This window comes from Gnatocerus cornutus, unplaced genomic scaffold, assembly GCF_029298725.1.
Source record: "Gnatocerus cornutus isolate USDA-ARS CGAHR unplaced genomic scaffold, icGnaCorn1.1 ctg00000023.1, whole genome shotgun sequence".
Taxonomy (NCBI): domain Eukaryota; kingdom Metazoa; phylum Arthropoda; class Insecta; order Coleoptera; family Tenebrionidae; genus Gnatocerus; species Gnatocerus cornutus.
The window spans coordinates 2,539,471-2,561,651 of NW_028275375.1; the positions used below are offsets into that span (position 1 = coordinate 2,539,471).

Sequence of the window (22,181 nt, forward strand, 5' to 3'; positions counted from 1 at the left end):
AAGTTAGTACACGACTCAAAAATAGTAACTTCCCCAAATTTGGTAGCTGTAGTATAAAAACTACCAAAATTACGAATTTTATTTGAAGATATCGAAAATTTTTGCTTCCCCTTTAAAATAAAAATTTCTAAAATTTGACTCTTTTGCTTATGTTCTTGAAATTTGGTGGAGTTAATACACGATCCAAAGATAGTAATTTCCCCAAATTTGGTAGCTGTAGCATAAAAATTACCAAAATTACGAATTTTAGTTGAGACATCGAAAATTACTGCCAAGCGCTTTTTTCGGACGAGATGCAGAAAACTGAGCTGCGCCAAAAATGGCTTCTTGTGCACACGCCAATAAATCAGCTAGTTTGAGCCATTAGTATGAATTATTCAAACAATTACACGATAAGAGACAAATTATACAGAATGGCTTGAATTACACAGTGTTCGTGAGGCGAGCGTGCATTACCAGTTTCCAAGTGGACTACAGAGCGTGCATTCCTCTTCACCGATAGATTTTACACTTTTTTTCATCGTCGACTCGGCCAAGAAAATAAGCAATCATCTTGCAACGTAAACTACCAATTAGTGTTTGCGATAAACAGGAAATTAAGCACCGTGGCCTATGCAGGACGACCGATATCTTCCTCCGAATGTCTTTATACGAGATTTAATATCCGCGATATTTTAAATGGGGCGCCCACGCAGATCAAAGGAAAGATACGGGCAATATTGTAAACAATTACTTGATATGCCTGGCTACCCATGAGTGTAATAATTTGTTGGTCGTCATGCTTTGCTGATAATTATTATTATTGCAAAGGTGTTGTAACGACATAATTAAATTAACGACTTGGCCGCGGTGACAATTCTTAAGAATGTCGCCAGTTTAACATTACACTAGTTCCGTTGTACATACCGCACATCCTGTCTTCACATGTTTAAATTTAGTGCTTCGATAACACGGTCCTTTCAGTTTCGAATTGCTTTTCTAATGAGTGAAAAGCTCGCTCGATCGCGCGGACACGTCTTTAAAAAAACTCATTCTTATCTACTTTAAGAGGGCGCACAATAGGCCCCAGTCTAGCTCTACATAATAGCTTTTATAATTTGAATGGGGAGATTAAAAACAGGGCCTTGTGTGTAACAACTGGCGTCACAAACAAACGCGGCTGTCCCATCATCGTCGCAAGAAAGCAGTTTCAATTACCACGTCTTTTCAAAACGAGACTTACAGGCGCATGTTGCGGAATAGAAAGCCGGAATTAGAGGGAATGGCGATCGAAAATCCCGACCGATAGCAGGAATCCGAAAGCGTCCAGCAGGTGAAAACCTCCAGGTTCCCGTGCCGGATGCTCGCTCCAAGAATATCCAAAGAATTCGGCCGCACTTTCCGATTCTGTGAATGAACTTTGGCAAGGTGTCCCTTCCGGGTGCATCAAGATTATGAATGAACATCGCGCGACCGATTTAGCCTCCTGCTGGAACACCACGGGGCTATTCATACATCCCAGGCGGCCGGTGCATGCCGCCCCCGTCCCCACCCCGCGTGGCGTCGTGTTGTTCTCTTTAGATCTGCGCGAATATGTGCTCGACGCGGCTCAAATAAATTATTCCATACATTTTATATACGAAGCGGACAAATACACTAAACTTCTTGTTCCTTTATTGTCGACATAACTCGGTGGTGCCGTTTCGCAACGATGTCCATAAAATACCATAAAACTCGAATAAAATAAGAATATTGCTGCATAAAATGAACTCAGGTGTCCCCCGAAGAATGCGGCGAGATCGAGCTGACAAAGAGACGACTTGACGAAAATTGAACAGGGGAGAGATGGGAGTGGTTGGAATTAGAAGGTATGGCTTGGAAATTGTTATGCATGTTTGAAGAAACCAGATTTTTCACATGCTTTCATGATAACACATGTCTGTTTCTCGGTATAGATCATTACAGCTCGTTTTCTTACTAAACGCGGATCAAAGAAAACTATTTCCTCTTTAGACTAACAAGAGCGAGGCATGCATTCTACAAGAGACTTTTCAAAACAATCGATTATACGTATAGGTACTTACTTTTTCCTGCACCGAATTCCCATTTACAAATCAGCAGAATTTAAAAGGGTAAATTACTATTTTCTATTTTATCCACATTTGCCCATATTGACTCTAATACAGATTTAGATTTAAAAATGTCAATTTCGAAATTTTTATTAATCTCAAATTCTAAATGTCATTTTTATCCGAAATACTATCCGAACTTTTAATATATTTTAAATTCCTGACGTTATTAAACGTTCAAAATATTCAATTACGACTCATTTTCCAACAAATTTTTAACGTCTAAAATAAAAAGTATTTTGAAAGTGATAGGAGCACCTCTTTAATCTGACCGCTAATCTAAAATTTTATTTTTACCTCTTTAATCCGAAAAAAAGACGTAATTTTCACTAATTCAAAAAGATTTTTATATTTTCAATAATAATTAAAAAAAAACAGCAAAATAGTTCACAATTTTACTTAAATTTACTTTATTTACATTAGTTTTAGTTAAATATTAAAAATATCAAGAAATTTTGACCTACTAATCATGGGTTAGCCACTATTTTTAGATTACTATTTTATTTACAATTTTTTTTTAGTTTTTTATTGATCTCAAAATAACACATTCCCAACTGTTTAAAATTTTTAATTATTTTTTTCAAAATTCTTTTATTTTTTAGTTTGTATTAAAAGTGAAACGAAAATTAAAATAATCGAGAAAACGGTGAAGAACTAAAATTTAAAGTATAGCGAGAAGCGAGCGAAGCGAGCGTTACAAGCAAATATTTTTTAGTTCCAAATTTTTTGATCTTTAAACCGGTTTACACAATAATTTAAGTAATTGAAGTTAATCTGACGATTGATGGCATTTGATTGGCGGAAAAGCAGTCACATGTCATTTTAACGTGGCGTAAAGGTACGATTTAATTTAGCTTGTGTAAACCGGACTTTAGACTAGAAAGTTGGAAGATGATTCTGTTTGAAAGTTGAGCTTTCGGCAATTTTTTCAAAAAAAGTTTAACCAGTAAACCTCGGCTACGCCTCGGTTTGTACCTATACTATTTTATTTACAATAAAAAAAAATCAGTTTTATTCTAATCACAAAATAAGCCATTTTCCACTTCCTAGAATTTATATTTTTTTTCTAATTCCTTCGAAGTTTTAGTTTCGAGAAAGTTAAAATATTATTTTTTTAAATTCTAAAAACAATTGTTGACGTTTGATTGGCGGAAAAGCAGTCATATGTCACTTTAACATGACGTCAGGTAAGATTTAATTTAGCTTTTGTCAACCAAACCTGCTTTAAGTTGAATTTTCAACATAATTGAATTTTTCCAAAATTTTTCAAAATAAAACCTCGGCTACGCGTAAATTTTCGTTGGAAGAAGAATCCTCTACAAGAAAAACGAAGTTTAGATCGATCCAGTGCAAATCTTGCGTAAGAAAAATGTAAATGCAAAGTGCTGTAGATTTTAATGCTTCCTATCTTGCAGCTTCACAAAGCAGCATCATGATCCATTAAGAAAGCGAGCAAAGCTTTTATCTATTCTTGTCAATAGCAGGAATAAACCTAATTTTTAATAATAATGTGAAGAGGTTTCTTCTATCCTGGCCTATTAATATGTATTTTACGACGGTAATAAATACTCGACTTAGTGGTCGATTTTTATAGGAATTTTTAATGAAGAAAGAGGTCTTATCTTCACTCTCAATTTTATTCTTCGTCGTTTAACTCGAATGGCGTTAAGATCAATCCGGTTGATGGCTTAATTAATAAATTTCTAGTAACTTATAGCGGCGTCGATAATAATTAATTATTAATTCCGTTCGATGAACTTGTTTTATTAATGGTGTTAATCAAGTTTGAACGTATCGGGGTGATTACAGCGACAGAAAATTCTATAAACTATAATTAGATTGGAGGTAAAAAATGGAAAGCCAGCGTCGCACATTATGGAAGAGTCCGCCATAAATTCAATTCCGGCGCTTAATTAATTACACGGAATTAACATAAGTAGGTAAATCGTCTAATTTACTTCCTTAAACGCTCATGATGATGTCAATTTGTAGTCGACGTTCGTTAACGCTACTTTAATTGTTGAGGCGCGCCGAAGATCTTCTAAAAATGTCGCCCCGTTTTCCGGAAATGAAGAACGACTTTGGGGATTTGGAATTAAAGACCGGTAATAGCAGCAGCCCGGTATTCTCTTTGGTATCGAATTACAAGTTAATTGACATAAAAAACAATAACGAGCGAGGGCTAATGCCGTCGGCAGCATTGCCAAAGGGTTGCCTGGTTAACCGCATTATCCTAGTGTACCCTACGGTGTAACAAACATGGAATTATTCCGAGTTGCGGCCCCGGCCGCCTCCTGTATATTTTATGAACATCAGGCAACTTATAATGAGGTTCTGTTTGAAGCCGTTTGACTCGGAACAAATGACGCGCCGAAGATAGGACCCGGGAAATGGCTTACTAACTTGTTGGCTCCTCGGAGACGAGGACGGATGAGCACGGAACGGTAACCCAATTATATGGCGGTGCATTAAATCTCATGAAATTCACATGAAGGGTTGCGTCACTGCTAAAACGTGTTCACGGATTATGTACCTGAATATCTTGATACGAGTTTAACGACGAACGGGATTCGGGGTTCGACTAACTCGATCACTGATCATCCCCCACATTTATCCTGCGAGATACGCCAATTTTTTCACGGAAAGCGAAACTTGCAAATTTGCACCGCCAAATTTCCTTCGACTTTTCATTGGCAATTATCATAAAACCGCTCAATGTCAGATTCATAGAAACCATAAAGAAATCTTACTAATCCTTGCCTTTATTCAATGACAGTGATAAACAGTTCAAAGTAGTAGAAAAATTAAATTACGTATAAAATTATAGGCGACGCTTAGGAGTCGAGTAATTTCACATTAATTATTATGTACTTATCAGATTTTCAACACGAATATCATGTAAGATTAATTTATTATAAACTTATAATTATCTCGGGACGTGAAACGTTTGCTAAACAATGAATGCATGACTGGAATATTTACTTTCATATTGATATAAATTTATCTGATAACGTCTGCTAAATGATTATTCTGCTTATCTAATGAGCATGCAAAATTAAAGAAAAATCGCCGCTGGAAGAAACTTTCTTCGGAGGATTTGGATCGGATGAGAGTCCAAAGAAGGAACAAATACCCAAAAATTAAAGAATCCTGACAGTTTGGGAATTCGAAAAAATTGTAGGAAATCGTCTGAAATTGTGCGGATTCATAGTGTAGTTGGGATAAAGTTAAATCGTGGAAAATTCTGGAAAAATCAGGAAGATTGTCGATAACTTTAAACAATTTTCGAAAGTCCCAAAACATCCTGAAAAATTATTGAGAAGTTAATAGACAATAACTAATAGAATCTTAAATAATCTCAGCGAATCCTGGCAATTCCTAAAATGTTAAAAAAAATACAAAAAGGGCTAAAAAAGTTTTTAGAATTTGCAAGAAATCTCGTGAAACGCGGCAAAATTCCGGAGAAGCATCAAAAATTTTGAAGAAGTCATATTAATTCCAAGCAATCTGAGAAAATACCAGAGATCCTTTAAGAAATACTTTTGACAATTATTTCGGGATAATAAATAACCAATTTACAGAGTCGTACAGAATCCTGGCAAATCCTAAAAAGTCTAAAAAATTCCTAAAGAGACCTAAAAAACGTTGAGAATTAGCAGGAAATCTCGAGAAACGCTGCAAAATCCGAGAGAGGTTTCGATAACTCCAAACAATCTAAGAAAATCCCGGAAAATCCTGGAGAATTATTGATAAGTTTGACAATTCGGAGATATGCAATAATAAACAATTTAATAGAATACTAAAAATCATAGAGTTGGATAGAATTCTGACAATTTCTAAAACGTTTAAAAAATCTCAAATGATAAAAATTTGCAGGAAATTTCGTAAAATGGTGCAAAATTCTGGATTATTGTTAAAAATCCTGGAGAGGTCCAGATAACTCCAAACAATCCCAGAACATAATAAATTATTCCGAAACAATAATAAACATTGTAAGATAGAATCCTGGCAAATCCTAAAAAATCTAAAAAATTCTTAAAGAGGCCGACAGTATCGTAAAAAATCTGAAAATTCGCACTCGTAAAATCCTGCAAAGTTCGGAATAATCGTCAAAAATTTTGGAAACGTTTAGACAAATCCAAACAAGATTGAAAAATCTTAAAAAATTTTGAAGAATCATTAATAATTTTGACAATTTCGAGATGCTAAACAATTTAGTAGAATCCTAAACAATCTCAGAATCGAATAGAATCGTGGCAATTTCTAAAACGTTAAAAACATGTCAAAAAAGCCAAAAAAATTTGCAGGTATTCTCGAGAAATAGCGCAAAAGTCAAGGAAATTGTCGAAAATTCAGGAAAGGTTTCAATAACTCTAAATAATCTTACAAAATCTCAGAAACTCCTGAAGAATCACATAATAATAAACAAGTTAATAGAATATTAAATAACCTCAGAGTCGTCCTGGCAATTCCTAATACGTTAAAAAACACCAAAACGGGCCTAGAAAATCGTTGAGAATTCCGAAAATTCAGAGAAAATGCAACAATTCTGCCTAATCTTCGAAAATTTGAGAGGTTTCGATAACTCCAAACAATCTTAGAAAATCACAGATGATCTTTAAGGATAATTAATTTTGACAATTTCGATTCCTGGCAATTCTTAAAAAATTAAAAAAAAATCCAAGTCGTTGTGAATTTTTGAAAATCTACAAGAAAATCTCGTAAAATGGTGTAACATTTTGAAAAGATCCTGATAACTCCAAGCAATTCTAGAAAATCCTGAAAGGCCCTGATGGAGAATCATAGATAAGTTTGACAGTTTCTAGATAATAATCAACAATTTAATAAAATCTTATACAATCTTAAAGTCATCTAGAATTTTGGAAATTCATAAAACGTTTAAAAAAATCCCAAAAAGACCTAAAGAATCGACCGAACATTTGCGAAAATTTGGTGAAATGGTGCAAAATTTTGCAGAATCCTTGAAAATTGTCGAGAAATCTCGATAACTCCAGAAACTTAGAAAATCCTGGAAAATCCTGGAGAATCATAGTCAATTTAATAGAATCGCAAACAATCTCAGAATCGTATTCAAATCCTGAAATTTTTCTTCAAACGTCTAAAATGTTTCCAACGAGCCTTAAAAATCCCTTGGAATCCTGCAAAATCCTAGAAAATCGTCGAGAATTGTGGAAATATTGGTAAAATTATGAGAAACTCTGAAAAATCGTGAAAAATTAAAACTGAGGTAGTCTCAAAAATTTTAGAATTCATAGAATCCCAGAAAATCCTGGAAATAATTAAAATGATCCCGGAAAATCCTAAAAAAAACAAAGTGAATCGAAGAAAGCAACCTTCAGAGAATTCTAGTTCAGATTCAAAGAGACAGTAAGTACAAGAAAGAACAGAATAATCCAAGAATTGAGAAAAAGAATCAAACAATAGGTATCTTCCAATTCTCCTTATTTGTAGTGTTAATGTTTAAAATCCGGTTAATAAAAGCGAGTATCATTTAATTTATTAACTTGCTAATAATATCCATGGACCGCCTCGAGGTACCTTTAAGTTTATTGCTTTTATCAAAAGCAATTAACGGTAGTCTTGAAACTAAAAATGTATTGCTGGAGATTATCTACATATCTCCGAGTTGAATCTAATAGCGAAGATATTTTTAATTCTGACGTATCCTTAAAGTCTATATTCAACAAAATGTGGAAACTAACTGTATAATATAAAAATAGTTACCTACTTACTTAAAAATTCCAAAGACTGATGGTAAGCATGGTAAAAAAAGGATCACAAATCGGAGATAGTGTCCATAACGAGTTGTTTATATTTTAATTATTGTTGTAAGTAATTAATTATTCCGCGTGGGTCGTTTGAGTTGCCGTTCCGATCAGTAATTTCTTACAAAGTCCCCATTAATGAATGATTTTATCCATGAAAAAATGGCATAATTCTCTCTCCACATCCAATTAGAAACTGTTTACCTCCGCCAGCCTGCAAAAGGTTTATTGTGACATAAATATTCCAATTTTGAACAAAATAAAAGTTCATTTGAACAGCGTTATTAATACACTCGCGAAGCTTTCAGGCGATGTCCTTTTACATGGCTGCCAACACAAAAACTGAAACTTCAGCTGAACGAGCTCTTTCGCTTGGAAGCTCCTATTCCTTTGCCAGAGCTCTCACAAAGATACGCTCCGACGTTTGCTCACTGTCGCGCTAATCCATGCGAGAAGAAAAATTATAAATGCATTTTTCGTGTCGGCTTTATCTTCCTCCTTTCGTTTTCGCAACTGATGTTTCAATAATAAAACGACCGATCAGATGGATTTTTTACATTCTAGAAAGCGCCCAAAATCGTTTCGATGTTCGTGTCACGGAATTATTCCGAGAGTGCGAAAGTAATTAATACGAGCAGGTTTTTTTAGGAGGGAAGTGTCGAACAAACGGATAAATCAGTACTTTTCGTGCCGATAGCAATCAATTTTGATGGAATTAACTGTTAAACCAACAGAACCATTAATATGGGCAATTTGTTAATTGAAAAAGTGGCGCGCTATGAGGAAGCGGAGAGGACGAAGCATGCGGAAACTTTGTCTTAAAATCTTTTGACCGGCATATTTTGCCACTTTAATTAAGGGGTGTCGTAACAGTGGACTTAAGTAAAGTCGGTGTGTGGCGATTGGCGCATTGTCCGTCTCTGACGTAACCGCGTCCCTATTATCACATCATTGTCTTGTGGGAGTCCCATCCATCGCCCCGCCTCGCAGCGACAACAATGCGAATCCGCAATCGTCGCCGCGTCTCGAGCTGGCCGGGTCGCGAGCCCTAACAATTCGCGCGGTAGGCGGGCCGCACACGTGGGCTCCGAAGGAGGGGCGGAGGCGGTGCTGTGCTGGTGGGGCGCTGGCTAGCGCACGAAGATCGCCAGACGCATCTTGGAACGCAGTGCATACGCACGCTTACGCGCTATCGGTCATCCGCAACAGTGAGGTTAGGACAGTGTGTGTGTGACAATAGCCGGCGGCGAGGCCGAGCAGGTGCACCGCCCGGCCAATCCAACAACAGCAAACAATAGGTGCGAGGGGGTGCGCATAGGGACGGCGACGGGGCGCGCATCCGCCTTCGCTTTGTGCAGTGCTGCGGACAGTCGACGGCAACACGGTGGCTGCTGCACCGTTACAAGAGGTTCGCTCCCAGGCGAATCTGCCGCCATGTGCTGATCGCGGGCTCCTGGCGCACCTCAGGTGAGTCCATGCATGCTGATGACGGCGCCGGACCACCAACCCCCACAGCCCACTTTTTATTTGGAAATGTACAATTCGCTTCATTACTAAACGATTTTCAGGTGTTTGATTAGGATTGTTATTATCCAAGTTATAACCCATAATGGGCGCTTGTCGACACTAAATTCTCAAACACTTTATAGGGTCGTAATTTATATCAATTTGACTATTAAAATGAAATTACCTCTAACGGAAGACAAACAATGTAAAATTGTTGAACCTGCGGCTTAAAAAAGGGACTTTTGCGTACTCACAATACGTGTAGAAAAGTGCAGAATCTTGGGAAATCCTCGAAATCAAAAAGGACTCTAAATAAAATTCCGGAGAAAATTCCAGACGAACCTGCAAAATTTTACAATTAAATTAAATTTGATCTTAAATTCTGGGAATTTGAGAGTAGGTTTAAGTCAAAATTCTGATTAAAATTGCACTATTCAAACTCTTGGACCTGGGAATTGAGTAATTAGATATTATTAGACAGTATTTTGAAAACCCATTTCCAATTTCTAGACATTATAATTTACTTTTTTCAAAATTTTCAGTTCTTTTAGTTTCTAGAATCTTGAAACATGAACCAGTTTTGGCCATTATCGTGAATAAAATTGTATACAAACTAAAATCGAGGCGTAGCCAAGGTTTGCAATTTTATTTTTTCAGTTCTTAGGTCCGGTTTACACAACAATTTCATTGAAATGATGTAATTCTTGCATCTAATGTGAGGATTGCTGGCATTTGATTGGCGGAAATGCAGTCACATGGCACTTTAACGTGGCGTTAAGTATTTAAAGAGAATTTGGATTGTGTAAACCGGACCTTTAGACTCTAGAAACTTGGAAGAAGAGCCTGTTTTTACCTAAAGTTTTAGCCATGATTGTGAATATTTTTTTTTATATTTTTTCGATAGGTACATACTTTGATCCAGTATACCTCGGCTACGCCTCGGTTTGTATACTATTTTATCCACAATTAATAATGTAATTTTGAGTTTTATACTAATCACAAAATAAGCGATTTCCAGCTTTCCGAGGCGTAGCCGAGGTTTGGATCTTCTAATTTATTAAGATTTTTCAAGCCGAAAATGTAAACTTTTTGCCACTAAATTGTTAAGAGAAGAATAATAAAACAGGAAAGAGCATAAAACATTAAAAGAGGTTTGGATCTTTTATTTTTCTCAAGATTTTTCAAGCTGAAATTGTAAACTTTTGCGATTAAATTGTTAAGAGAAGAACAATAAAACAGGAAAAAGAGCATAAAACATTAAAAGTTGGGAACAAAGACTAAAATTACCTAGAAAACGGTGAAAAACCAAAATACGGCGTATAGCGTAAGGCGAGCGCAGCGAGCATTTACCAACAAACCCAGAAAGTTCCCAGTATTCCCAAACAATTTTTCATGGGCCCCCGACGCCGGGCGGTCAATTTATTATTTGAAAACAAATAATTACTATTCTGAAAAGCCTATTCATACCCAGACAATGGAAAGACATTAAATTCAATATTCTAGGTACTATCACGTAAACAATTCCGATAAACTGCGTCTTGGCTTATGTAACACCAAACAACTGTGGTCCATAACATTTTCATTCCCTGATAACTCCAAAGATACAATATCTGCAATTGTTCATAAATTAATTACAAGGCGAAACGGAACGACACTAATCGTCTCTTTTATTACAAAACAAAGCACGTAACGTTTCTTTCCTAATTCTGTGTATCTTCAGATCACGACATCACCATAAGTGCTAATTAAATTAAATTGAAATGAAAGTATTTACATTCCGAGGAATACGGCTCCAACTAAATTAATTGAATCTCATCTGCATATTGATAAGTGTTCCGGATTTAGACGTTTGATCGAGGCTTGACTGTATTCAAATTAGTATTGTTCGGATTTCATCATAAATCAGTGCGTTTACAAGGGAAAAAAGTCGTGTGAAACGTCGTGCTGGTTATAATTAGAAAATACCGAATTACATACCGTGCGTTGAGATAAAATTGCATTATTTGGAGTTAATGAACATGACGATATTCCAGAAAACGAACTTCTGGGAAGGTGCGAGTCGTAATAAAATGATTTATTTATCAAAACAGTGGTGAAAGGAGGGACGGTAATGTTCTGTGACCACCTTTTTTTTTGCGATTTGAAAGAACAAAAACATTGAAAGATGGCTCTGTGCGATAAACTAGGTTCAGTTTTCGCACAATGATTCTCTGTAGTCTGTTTATGCAAACAGGGAACGTTTATCATAAATCGGATCGTTATATTCGCGGATGGTTGTTTATTTATCCAGTGGCCAGTCATAATAAGAAAATAAGCGATCAGGTGGAGCCAAAGAACTACACTGTTGCAATTAGTCGTAGAAAATTTGAAAAAAGCATCCTCATTAGACGAGCAAATAGGTAATCAATTACAGGGCGCCATCTCGAAAGTTTTCCCGATCGATTCAATTAAACAAATTAGCGTGGCATTTTCTCGTTTTTCTTGTCTAGCACACATTAGCTAACAAGTTCCTCCGCCATTATCAATTAAATTAATTACGTGAATTTAACGAAAACTTTTATCAGAGCGTTTCTTTCCAGCGGGATAATTAAAACCTTTTAATATGACGATAAATTTATTTCGCGAAATGGTTCTTTGTGCCCATAATTGGAGCAGATGATCGAAATTCCGCCGTTTTGGCTCCGTAATTACACAATTAACAGGTTGTTTTCTAGATGCGAGTCCGAGGGGACAATTGTTATGGTAATTGCAGAACCGGTTTGAAATTTCAAAAGGTTGTTCACTTTTCCAGCAGCTCTTCGTTCTTCGTTATGCAACTCGTATGAATCATCCTCAATGTGTTGTGATAAAAACAATCAATTTCCGGTGGAGAGGAAGTCGTGGTTTGATCGCGAATTCTTGCGGCAACAAACGCCGCTTTGAGTGCTCCTTCGAAAATAAGACAATCTTTGTTCTGCAAAGTGGCACATCTGTTTTAACTCAAGATTAGGCACTCGACTAATGGCAGGCGCACATGTGTGGGTGTCGGACGTCCAACAACCGTTCTGATTTCGCCCAAATGCAGGGTGCATTGTTCCCACACGAATATCGGGTTTCACCACTGACCCAGCTTCCAATAAATCAGGTTAACAGCACCCCTCGATCCGAAGGAAGAGGGTGCATTCCTGATGCGATTCTAGAACTGCCACTTGCAGCAAGGTCAGACTTGCTGCCTCTTTTGTGCTCGATTCGAAATTGTTCCGAACGAGTTAAAAGCTTTTGACGGGAGAGAACGTATGGGCGAAATCAAAAAGGAAGGTCGCAAGGAAGATGCGCCAAAACTGTTGCGAACAATAAGAAAATAACATATCAAACTGGAAGTGTAACAAACGTCGCTTGGACATGGCGGTAAATTTAGAACAGCGAGTGGATTTGAGAGGCTAAAGGCGAATTTGGGGGCTCACATTTTCTTTTCGGAATTTGTCGTCAATGTCACTGGTTTTGACATGTCATGGGGACAGAATGCCAATTTGACGACCAAAATTTTGTTTGGATGCTCATAATTTTGGTAATTCAAATCATTAGAGTCAACAAGTTTTAACGTTTCTTTGTGTTACTTTAATATCAATTTCAACAATATCACAATGAAATTCACGAAAAGTACTAATTTTCACGTATTTATTAACTTAATTATAAAGCAAAATTAACAATTTTTTGAAATCTTAATTCATTCTTATCAACAGAAAAGTTTCAACGTTTTTTACTTTGTATGTTCTTAATTTTTACAATGTGACAATAAAATTTGACCATGGTACAAATTTTTTATTTAGGTACTTATTAATTATGTCAAAGTAATTAATTCTGGTGCAAAACAGACCATTTTTCGAATGTTTTTCCATTTTAGAGAGAACCAAAAAGTTTCAACTATTTAATTGGATGCCTGTAATTTGGCTAATTTTTACGATACGGCAATGAAATTTGGTGACAATACTAATTCGATTCTGTCTATTGATTGGGGTAAATTAATTAATTGTAGAGCAAAAGGGGCAATTTTTAGAAATTATCAAATTTAGGACGAACCAAAGTTTCATGACGTGTGGATGCTTGTAATTTCGCTTATTTTCACGATATGGTAATGAATTTTGGTGGCGTTTCTAATTTTAACCCGTTTATTAATTATACCAAATTAATTAATTATAGACTAAAACAAACAATTTTTTTTTTAATTTTAGACTAAACTAAAAAGACGCGTTTTGGTTGGATGCCTCCAATTTCGGTAATTTTTACGATATGGCAATCAATTTTGTTGACCTTACTAATTTGGATCGGTTTATTAATTGTGCGAAATAAATTAATTACAGAGCTAATAGAGCAATTTTTAGAAAATATCAAATTTGGGACGAACCAAAGTTTCATCGCATTATTTGGACGCTTGTAATTTTAGTAATTTTTAAGATATAGAAATAAAATTTCGTGACGTTGCTAATTTGCATCTGTTTATTAGGTGTGCTAAATTAATTAATTTCCGAGCAAAACAGAAAATTTTTAGATTTTTTTTTTGTTTTCGACCGAACGGCAAAGTTGCATTTTGGTTGGATGCCTGTAATTTCAGTAGTTTTAACGATATAGCAATGCATTTTGGGGATTTTACTAATTTGGATCTGTTTATTAGTTGTTGAGCAAAAAGGGCAATTTGTAGAAATTATCAAATTTAGGACGAATCAAAATTTTAACAGATTGTTTGAATGCTTGTAATTTGGCTTATTTTCATAATATGGCAATGAAATTTGGTGACATTACTAGTTTGAATCTGTTTATTAATTGTGCTAAATTAAGTAATTATAGAGCAAAAGGTCAATTTTTAGAGATTATCAAATTTAGGACGAATAAGTTGTTTGGTTGCTTGTAATTTTGCTTATTTTCAAAATACGGTAATAAAATTAGGTGGCTTTCTTAATTTTGAGCCGTTTATTAATTGTGGCAAATTAATTAATTATGACAATTTTTATAATTTTTTTAATTTTAGACCAAAACGAAAAGTTGCGTTTTGGTTAAATTATGCCTGCGATTTGGTAGTTTTAACGATATGGCAAAGAATTTTGGTGACATTACTAATTAGAATCTGTTTATAAATTGTGCTAAATTAATTAATCATAGAGTTAAAAGCGCAATTGTTAGAAATTTTCAATTTTCGGACAAACCAAAAAGTTTTATTTAGATGGTTATAATTTTGGTAATTTTGATCTCACGGCAGTAAAATTCGGCAAAATTGCTTTTTCTGAGTCGTTTAAAAACTGCGCTTAATCACTTAATTATAGAGCAGAAAAGACATTTTTTCGAAATTGTCGATCCAAGTAGACTGAAGAAGCTGCAAATATGAAAATTTTAACGCTAAGACAATGAAATTAGCTGAGATTACAATTTTTGACTTGTTTATTAACTGCACTAATTTAACTAATTAGATTTAATTGGAAATTAAAAAGATTTGGAACTACGACTAGTCTTTTTTTTAATTTTCGGACTGTTTTGCATTTGTAAAATATTGCACGATAAAGACGAGTTAAAAATCTCTTAATTTATTGTACACCTGTTGGCAAGATAATTGAAAAATGACAGAAAGCACTTTTAGAATTATCCAACTCCAACACACCTTGCAAAGAATTGTTCGTATTAATAGCACGACACGGCAAAAAACCAACATTATGCCACCTTAATTACATTACATCTTAAAACGCCTTATGTAACCCAGTTAGGTAATCTGTTTATAAATGAGCGAGTTTTAATGTTTTTAGAATGTTTCTTACGTTTCAATAGTTGCATAATGTGCACCAATTTTGACAATGAAGATTTTCGATTGATCCTATTAAATTGAATTGGAGTTTTCGTCCGACAAAGCAGGCAATTCTATAAATTTAATTTTAATTAGTGCTTTGTGTGGCTTATTTTTAGTCTCCCAACGAGGCTCCCATCGAAGTTATTTTCTAATGAATACAACGGATCGAAAAACCTCATAACATAAAACACTGCACAAACACAACGGGGACAATTCGGGATGCTCCGGGTCTATTATGGCGCCCCCGACTCTCCATAATCCATCGGATGCTTTGCATAGTGGCCATCTACATCCCCTTTTCAAACATTTACTGTCATTTCAGCGATTTGCCAATTCCGATCCGCGGACAATTCGATTTCCCCTGTTCCGGTCGCGTCGGGGATGTTTTCAGGTTGTTGCCGGCACAAAGAGTCGCTTTTTTCGAATTACCATTTCCATGCACAATGCATTAGCATAACACTGAAAAATCTTTATCAATTACCGCTGGATAAATCCCCGGACATAATCTCTGACAGAATCCTTACGGGATCCATTATCGCGCGACTTCCATCTTCATTTAAATAATCACTTCGATATTTCTAATCCCACTGTGATTAATTTCAACGGGTCTCTTTGATTGTGGCGACACGGGAGATGGCTCAATTGTGGTCGACGACCTTCCAGTTTTTAATAAAATCGTGCTTTTGACACGGCTTTCGTCAATTTTGCCAAACTCTTTCATGTTTCGTACGGCGGCGAAAGCTGCTTGAAATAGAATTTTCGAAAAAAAATTAACAATCTGTCTTTACGCTCCGACATCCATCTAACATCGCTTTTTACGAGCCAACATTTTAAAAAAGAAATACTTTGAACACCGGTGACATGTTTAGACAATGTGGATTGTGCCTCAGGTTTCCGTTTCCTCTTGAAATATTACCTCCTCTGTTTTATGATTTTCCGAAAAAAACGTGTCTTGGTGTAATTGACCAAATAGGCAGAATGCAGGGCGGTCCATTTTAAAATTAGACGTCCGTAACGGATGTTGCAGATATTATGGACCAGTTTCAAAAACCGAACCTGCACCAAGCTAATGGCATCCAGATGTGGTCTCTTTGTCTACGAAATCCCATCCTGAAGTTGTTTTCCGAACATGTTACTCGCATATCCATTGTACAGGACTCCATATGGCCGCATATCGTTTTACTTGAGTGTTTTTTGGAGGCCAGACTAGGTTGGAACTTATTTATATTTGGGATTATCACAATGGCCTGGTTTTGTTACAAACCGAAAAAATAAACGTCGTATTGTTGATGGGAGTAGACGCTGATTAACTTTGATCCGGTCATTAGCTATCTTTAGATGTGGGACGTCGCGACAAGAACTCAAACTTCTATTCGACTTTCACGTTTATCAGATAACGGTAGCAACAAAAAATCCGAAATTACCATTTAAACAGCACCTACTAATACTTGTTTGTAATTTACAATCTGCTGTAAAACTTTTTATGTATCTATCTTTGTTATTAGGTTCTTTCGTTTATAAATATTTATAAATAGCTCAATTAAATCGTTGAGTTTTGTTTTCTTCGACTTAATTTAGGAAGTTGATACACTTCTTTCTGATGTCAGCAATAATCATAACTGTTGTTCGATTAGTAACCCGTAAAACATGTTTATTGGAAAATTCGCCAAAAATGCGATAAAATCTGCTATAAATACGTTATTTCAAATCGAGGAAGCAATGTTTCATTCTTGAACTTCCTAAAATCACCGAAAACCGTACAAACTTAATGAGAATAAAATAGTATACAAACCCTGGCCGCGGCAATTTTTTTTTTCAATTTTTTGACCAGATTTTAGAAAGGTAAAAAATGAGCCATCCTAAATCTAAATTTAATTTTAAATAATAGTAATTATTTACCAAGGAAAAGAAGACACTTTTACTTCCCGACTTCCGAGGGATTGAGAGAAATAATTACTCGAAGACCAGAAAAGCCTTCTTTTCCGTGTTTTTTTTATTTACTTTTTTGGCCAAAATACACGCTTTTCTTTATCTACTTATAGGGACGAAATTTAATTTCTCAGTTGGGAAGCTAATCATGAAAAAAATAGTATCCAAACCCTAGGCGTAGCGGAGCTTTACATTTTAATTTTTCATTTTCAATTTTCTAGCTCGAGTTAAAAATTTTGCTTATTATAGGCAATGTAAAACACGCTTTTCTTTGTCTACTTGTAGGATCGAAATTTAATTTCACAATTCGAAAGCAGACGAAGCTAGTAGTGCAAAAAATAGTATACAAACCCTAGCCGTAGTGTTTTTTTTCAATTTTTTTATCTAAAATGAGCCATTCTAAGTTTTAGCAATAAGTGCAAATTATAGTAATTATTTACAAGGCAAAGAAGACATTTTTGTGGTCCGAAAGTTACTATTTCCCGAGTTTCGAAAGATCGAGGGAAATAATTACTCTCAGACCAGAAAAGTCTCCTTTTTTGTGATTTATACATTTACTTTTTCTTCAACTAGTCCTTTCTCAGATTGACTGAGTCATAAGGTTCAATTTTAAGACTCTTGGAGTCTCAAATTAGCAGAGTTGGGCCCTTAAAGTTTCAAGGTTTGTAATTTTTAAATTTCTTCAAAAAGTTCTTTGATCTGGTAGATTTTTGGAGGTGGAAAATGAGCCACAATTAGCGTGAATAAAATAGTATATAAACCGAGGCGGAGCCGAGGTTTGCTATTATTTAATTTTTTTTAAGATTTTATAAAATGTTTAGAACTTTGGAAATCAGAATATAAGTTATAATTGTTCATAAAATGGAAAACAAACTATTTAATTTTTTTCAAAATTTTTGAACTCGGAAAATCGGAATATGAGGCATAATTGTGTTTGCAGTTTGCAATGTTTTCTTCAAAATTTTGTAGTAATTGGAAAATGAGCCGCGATTGTGAATATTTTTTAAGCAGCACCCTGTATAGTAATTTATTTATAAACCACAAAAAAGAAGCATTTGTGGCCCGAGTTCCGAAAGATCGAGAGGAATAATTTCTCTCAGACCAGAAAAATCTTTTTTTTCGTAGTTTCGTATATTTTTACTTTTTTCACCAAAATTCTTGTAGGAGCGAAGCTAGTAGTGCAAAAAACAGTATACAAACCCGAGGCGCAGCCGAATTGTGTAAAACGAATAAATCCATAATTCAAAAAACAAGGAAGTGCCAAATTTGATTTGCGAATTTGCTAAAATGACCGGAAACCGTCCAGGTTCCGGAGCTGTTCCGATTGTCGGGAAATCGCGTTTGCTCGCTCTGTAAAGATGTAGAAATAATGGCGCATAAAGGCGCAGCATGAAAGAAAACGTCGCCGTCCTCGAATCCCAAACAGAAACAGAAATAATATAATGAAGCAAAGAAAATATTTATTTGAGAAATTAGATTTGTTTCCCTGCTGTGTCGCGTCTAAAATTGCTCGCGCGCTCCCAATCAATACGACTGGCGACTGCCATTTCTATATTTTCTATAGACCGACCGTGTTTTCATAAAAATGTATCATTAAGCTTATAAATGCGTTTATAGTCGGAGCTTTTTCTTCCTTTCATGGACGTTGTATTATTCAAAGCTTTTAAAAATTCATTGCACAATGAGGCCTGTTTTCGTATAATTACGTATTAAGGTGAGAGAGGAACGATACTTTTAATTAGTTCCTTTTGAAGGGCTTCCTTGCCCGGGAGCGTCTTCATTTCCGACGTTTACCAACGAGGAGATGGAATTATTTCCGAGGACCTAAACTCTAACTGCAAGAATTTCGAGGTGGACGTCTGACCGACCCGACGATGACTTCATTAAGCGGAAATTATTTTGTTGCCAACACGCTTCCGGCCCCCAATTCTTTTTTCAAAAAAACTAGTTTTAGCTTTTTGGTTTTAAAGTTTCCAACTCCTACAATTTCAAGCTTTTGATCTCAGTTTATGGACTTCCAAATTTTCAGAATTATCATCGTTATAAAGTTAAATCTCAGGCCCTCGGAGTTTCAAGTTTACACACTTTTAGGTTCTTGGGAATTTAAGGTTCTATTTCAAGAGTTTTTTGAGTTTCTCAATTCTCAAGGTTTTTAGGGTTTTAAACTTCCAGGATTTCAGGAGTTTGATAGTCAAATTTTCAGGATTCATAAATTTGTAAGCTGTCGAGTCTTCAATTAAACCCTCAAATCTTAAGGTTCTTGGATTACCTTCTCAGCTTCAGGAGCCATAAAGTTTGATTTTCAAGCCCTTGGAATCAACTCTCAAGTTTTCAAGGTTTTGATCTCAGTTTTTTTATGGTTTTGAACTCCGAAATTAAAGTTTCTAGAATTCTCAATTAGGTCCCTAAATCTTCAGGTTTGAGAATTTAGGAGTTATAAGGTTCAATTTTTAGGCCCTTGATGTCTGAAGTTTGGATTTTTCAGACCTTGAAATTTCAAGGTTCAATTTTCAGAATTTTTCAGTTTTTTGAGTTTACAGATGAATCGTCGAGTTTTAGGTTCTCCAGCTCTCAAGTTTTCAAGGTTTTGATCTCAGTTTTTAGGATTTTGAACTTCCAAATTAAAGTCTCTAGAATTCTAATTAGGCCGTCAAATCTTCAGGTTTGAGAATTTAGGAGTTATAATGTTTAATTTTTAGGCCCTTGATGTGTAAAGTTTGCGGATTCAAATCTTGAAATTTTAAGGTTTAATTTTAAAAATCTTTAATTTGCCGTTTTTTTAAGTAATGAATCGTCGAGTTTTAGGTTTTCCAGCTCTCAAATTTTTAAGGTTTTGATCTGTTTATAAAGTTTTGAACTTCCAGAATTTCTGGAGTTTGATAGTTAACTCTCAAATTTTCAGGATTTCTTGGTTTGTAAGTTCCTCAATTAAAATAAATGTAAGAATCCTCAATTAAAGCCTCAAATCTTCGAGTTCTTCGACTAGTTCCTTTTCAGATTCAGGAGTTATAATGCTCCAGTTACAGACTTCAAGTTTGCAGGCTTTGAGGTCCTTCGAATTTTAAGGTTCAATTTTGCATGTTTTTGAATTTTATGTTTTTTCAAAAAGTTTTTTGATCTTGTAGATTTTTGAAAGTTAGAAAATGAGCCATAAAAGTTGTGTTAATAAAATAGGATACAAACCGAGGCGTAGCCGAGGTTTGCTATTATTTAAAAAATTTCAAAATTTTGCAAAATATTGTGAACTTCGTAAGTCAGAATAGAAGCTATAATTGTTAATAAAATGAAAAACAAACCGAGGCGTAGCCGAGGTTTATATTTTTTTTTCCAAATTCTGAAGTGTGAATAAAATAGTATACAAACCCGAGGCGGAGCCGAGGTTCACTTTTTCAATGATTTTTCAAAATATTTTGAACTTTATAAGTCAGAAGCTCTAATTGTTAATAAATAAAAAACAAACCGAGGCGTGGGCGAGGTTTATATTTTAATTTTGTTCCAAATTCTGAAGTGTGAATAAAATAGTATACAAACCCGAGGCGGAGCCGAGGTTTACTATTTATTTTTTTTCATATACAGGGTTATTAATTGTTTAATTTTCTGTAAAATTCGTTAAATCTTACGGTTTTTGGACTCTCCGGACTTTCCGGATTCTAGTGACTCCATAAGAAACTAGAAACTTAAGACGAATTTTGCAAGTCTTAGAATAAGAAAAAATTTCCTCAATAATTTCAATAGTTTGTCATCAAACAACTGTGATCCATACAATGGCTGTTCTCTGCGAAACGTGTTTAATTCTGCTTTGACAAGAAAATAGGTACCGGAGAATGTTTTGGACATAAATTGACGGACTAATAAGAGTTATTGCGGAGCGTCAACCCGCGCTAACAATGCCGAAGCCCCACATACACATGTAATGACCTAATGGCAACAGATCAGCCGTAATAAAAGAAGTCTATTGTTCGTCAAAGCATTACACGTACTCGTGTGTCATCCAGAGTTCGGGGTAGCCACCCTCCAGTCTCCACATAATAAAAGCTCCAGCGTTTACATAATGACAGTCACAATGCGTGTCATCAAGTCCGCTTGTTCATCTCGGAAGTCATTTTCCTCGGATATCGACGACACACTTGACCCGCCCGGAATTTCTGATTGTCTCGGTGAATTGCGAAAGAAACGAAATGAGACGTAAAAATGAATTGTTATTGAAATACAACAAACGGCGGTTGCGTAAAATTTTCATAATGCGTTTTAATTGTAAGCGCTTTACGATTATTAGCGCTTTTATGGACGTTTCAGTCGGCGTCCATTAAGTTATAAATCCGGGCAGCGTTTTTTCCAGGTGTAATAACTCGCTTGCGTTTAATGGTGATATTTGCCATTCATTCATGCGACGTCACCCAGATATGCCCATATATGAAGAGTGGTAGTCGTCTGATAAACGAGCCGGAATAAAATGCGTTTTAGTTATTTCAGTAATTGGATTTCTTGTACTTGTCCATTACTCGCGTTATGTTTGTATTTTCCTAAGTTATGGACGCACTTCTGTTGTTTCTTGCTGCTGTACTTAATCAATTTCAAGATCCCGGAGCGAACCTGCTCCGGACTTTTGCTCTTGATGAATGTCAAACACGGCACGCTATTATACGAGCAACACATCGCATTTACTCGGAAAAAAATTGATACAATAACTCAAAGGGTGGCTTTATTTATTCTCCGACTTCGGTTTCCTATTTGTACGGCCATCAAAGCCTATTTATTTTCCGCTGAGGATCCGGCGAACCGTTTTACTAACGCATCATCTAGCAGGGGGTTGAGGACAAAAGTACGACTTGTTTAGGATTGTTCAGAGACAAGGCGATATTTCACCGAAAGGCGGATGTTCGCTTCCTTAGAATAACACACATGATGCTTGTTTACGACCAACACACACATTCATCATCTTCGTCAGGTCGTGCGAAAGTCGACGACGGAACGGGGACGCGTCCCGGCGCCCTCCTATAAACCACTTTTTAACATTCGGTTGCGGGGGATGCGAAAAGA

The 22,181-nt window shown here is 35.6% G+C and overlaps 1 protein-coding gene across 4 annotated transcripts in view; it reads left to right on the plus strand.

The window, feature by feature from the left end:
• The window catches only part of LOC148166346 (uncharacterized), a 120,530-nt gene that overhangs the window by 61,848 nt on the left and 36,501 nt on the right, over positions 1-22,181 (plus strand). Inside the window, exon 1 of one of the 4 annotated variants that reach the window (XM_088048841.1) lies at positions 9,047-9,361. The exons of the other annotated variants lie outside the window; for them this stretch is intronic. The gene's annotated coding sequence lies outside the window, so the exon portion shown is untranslated. Of the gene's footprint in view, positions 1-9,046; positions 9,362-22,181 lie in introns of those variants that run through there. 4 annotated transcript variants of the gene reach the window in all.